The sequence below is a fragment of the Benincasa hispida genome, chromosome 8 (genome assembly GCF_009727055.1).
Source record: "Benincasa hispida cultivar B227 chromosome 8, ASM972705v1, whole genome shotgun sequence".
Classification (NCBI taxonomy): domain Eukaryota; kingdom Viridiplantae; phylum Streptophyta; class Magnoliopsida; order Cucurbitales; family Cucurbitaceae; genus Benincasa; species Benincasa hispida.
The window spans coordinates 59264392-59267759 of record NC_052356.1 but is presented as its reverse complement, the minus strand read 5'-3'; the positions used below and the strand labels follow the sequence as shown (position 1 = coordinate 59267759).

At 32.5% G+C, this 3368-nt stretch overlaps 1 long non-coding RNA gene across 1 annotated transcript; it reads right to left on the bottom strand.

Moving 5' to 3' along the window:
* Window positions 1–450: 450 nt before the first annotated feature.
* Window positions 451–2332, bottom strand: LOC120083382. The gene is made up of 3 exons (XR_005483413.1): window positions 1718–2332; window positions 750–1069; window positions 451–649 (listed from the first exon to the last, which is right to left on the bottom strand). It is a non-coding gene; the product is annotated as an uncharacterized LOC120083382 (long non-coding RNA).
* Window positions 2333–3368: the final 1036 nt, after the last annotated feature.

Genomic DNA, 3368 nt, shown 5'->3' with positions numbered 1-3368 from the left:
TATCTTTATTCATTTGAAATCTATATCTCTTCCCATAGATTGTTTCACTTATGATTGTGATACCCATCACATCCATCACCATTTATTTTAGTAATAGAATAGAAACAAACTCATTGCATATTTAATAAATAGTTTGTGTCAAGATTGAAACAATTATTGTAAACGCATCAATAGAACGCAATCCCTGAGTTCGACCCTGGTCTCACCAGGATTCTAGTTGAATTTATACTTGGGTCTAACTATGTAAAACAATGCGTCTATAAGATAGTACAAAGCGCTTAAATCATCGCATAGATAAAATGCATCAAAACACATCAATTCTTGGCGGGAATTCCCCTATTAACATTTTTTTTTAATTCGAGTCACTTTATTTAAAATTGCACTAATCCAAAAAAATAAATAATAAATAATAGACTAATCTATGAAATAAACACAATTTAGAAGCTCACAAATCCACTAATTAAGTTTACGACTTATATTAAATAAAGTCCGAATAAAAGTTGGAAGTCAATTGAAGTCAAATGTCTTATATAATTACAAATACAATTGCCACAATCATAAATTGCTCGTCTTTCTTTCTTCACTGATGACCTTACATTTAAATTTTTCTCCTTTCTCGACATCATTCCATCATCAGTTGTGAGTATTCCTATATTTAAAATATAATTAACAAATAATGTCACAAAAAATAACTAGACAACAAGCTTTAAAAAGTATAATAAAAAATTAATGTTAATCCTTGAGCATACCTCAAACCCTGCTTGAACGGACATGAACAACTTGAATGGACAAACTTGAACGGACGACAGATCAGGCATGAATGGCTCATTGACGCTGATTGCTATTGCTGAAGATTCGAAGAAGAACAACAACAGATCGGGCTTGAAAAACGACTTCAACGCTCGCTAACACTGACACTGACGTTGAACGGCTTGAAAATTCGAAGTAGGGTCGATAGATTGGTCTTAAAGTTGAAAGCTCGCTGAAGATTTGAAGATTCGAAAGAGATTGAACAGTAGATCAGGCATGGGCAAATGGGAAGGTGGCTAATGTTGATTGCTTTGTTGAACTGAAAAGAAAAGAAAAGAAAAGAAAATTGTTAAAAAATATATAAAAATAATTAATTGGGATCGGAATTCAATTGGGGTCGAGGTCAAGACAGGGATACCGTCCTCAAATGGAGACCCAAATAAATTCTCCCATCAAATCAGAGATTTTCCAACCTGATCGGGTAGGGGCCCCGTAGAGACCCGACCCTTGTGAGTTTTTCTACCAACTCTATTTATTATTAAAAAGAATAATAAGAATAATAAGAATAAATTGAAAATATCTAAGCAAATAGAACCCAAAATCCTTTAATGGAAAGCCTAAATTACAACCTAGAGCCAATTGAAGATTACTTAAAATCATCTAAGATTTAGAAAAAATATAAGAATAAAACTAAATAAATAAGAGAAACTTGGAATCTTCGAAAAAATTGAAATAAATAAATAATACTAAATTAGAGTTTGAAAAACGAGTAAGAAAAAAACAAATAATCATAGTAATAAAAATAAATAAATAATAAAGTGGGTCCACCATTTTCATTAATTTTGAAAACAACTAATAGAGGAAGTGGACACGCTGCAATTATTAAAATAAAAATAATATTTTTAAAAAGAAGGAATAAGATCCACCATTTATTTAAAAAATAATATAGAAAAGAAGTGGGGCCCACCTTCTTTAAGAACAACTTTCCCTTCTTCTCCACATTTTTCCTTTCTTTTTCCTCTTCTTCTTCAGTCTCATCCTCTTCTTTATTCTTATTTGCAGGTGAATTTCAGTCGTTCGCCTAAAGTTGTTACCAGACTACACACTTTGCGATTATCGCAGATCTGCTCAGAGGGAGTTGCGTCGGAAGTTCGGAGTTGTGAGTCTGTGGGTATCGTGCCAGCCACCGGAGGGTGGGGAGCTCGTCAGAACACTTCTTTTATTTTTCTCTGATCTTCTATACTTTTCACTCTACTCTCACTCAGTCTCTCAATTTGTTTCTTTCCTTCTCTTTGTGTCTTCAATCTTTTTTTTTTCGTCCCTTTTACCACTCTATAAGTTCACAATTTATAGCAGAAGCCATACTTGAAGTTGAGATTTTTAAGGAGATTCAAAGGAAGATAGTGAACAGAGGAAGAAGGTTGAAGAAAAGGAGAGGGTTGAGGAGGGGGAAGAATAACGTTGGAGAGAAAAAGAAAAAGAAAAAATAAAAATAATAAAAATAAGTAAATAAATAAAATAACAAAATAACAAAAATAGAAACAGAAAATAGAGAGAAAAATAAGAAAAATAAACTAATAATAATAAGAAGATAAACAAAACAAATAAAATAACGAAAAAAAGATAAATAAAAAACTAATAATAATAAGATAAATAAAGCGAGTAAAATAACAAAAACAAGATAAAACGAAATTAATAAAAAAATAGAAAATAGAAAATAAAATAAAAATAAACTAATAAGAAAAAAAATAAAAATGATAAATAAAGATTGTTTACACAAAAATGGTGGGCGTTAGTTGCTAACGGTCTTAGCACATAAAGATTGTTTTCCAGTTTTTTGGAACAAATATCAACACCATTTTTAGAAATAAACTCTTTATTTACTATGAAGTTGATACAACATGAATATTCAAGCAAACACTTTACAGAAACAAGGTTCCTTTTTAAATCAAGAACCAAATAAACATCTTCTAAAATAAGAAATTTGTTCTGTAAAGTCAACCGGAGACCTCCCACTGCCACAACCGAGACGATGTGCCCAGTTCCAACCTGCATCATCATCTCACCAGTATCTAGTTGCTGTCAGGAACTAATTCTCTAAAATGAAGAACAAACATGGTTAGTGGCCCTAGAGTCTATAATTCAGGTAGAATCATCATTCTCCACTAAGCAGTTTCCAATATCAGTAAATCATATTTACCTTACTTGGACTTCTTTTCTGCCATGTATTTGGGGGCAGTTCTTCTTCCAATGCCCATCTTGGTTGCAATAGAAACAAATTTCCTTTGCAGTCTTGATCGATTTTCTGCCCCTTTGAGCGGTAACTATAGGGTTAGCTTTCCCCTTTCTATTCTTCTTCTTCTTTCACTTTTTGGTGTTGGAGGAAGAAGGTACAGACTTAGTCTCAGAGGTCGAACCTCTATGGAACTTCTTAGAAGATGAAGCAACATTTGCTTCACCCTTCTATTCCTTGCTTTTCATCAAGGATTGGAAGGTCTGTAGCTCATTGAGCAGAGTGGTCAGGTTATAGTCAATAATGTTCAAAACAATATTGCTACGGAAGTGTAGGAAATTTTCAGGTAAAGATTCCAAAATGAAGCTAACCTGACTGGCTTCAT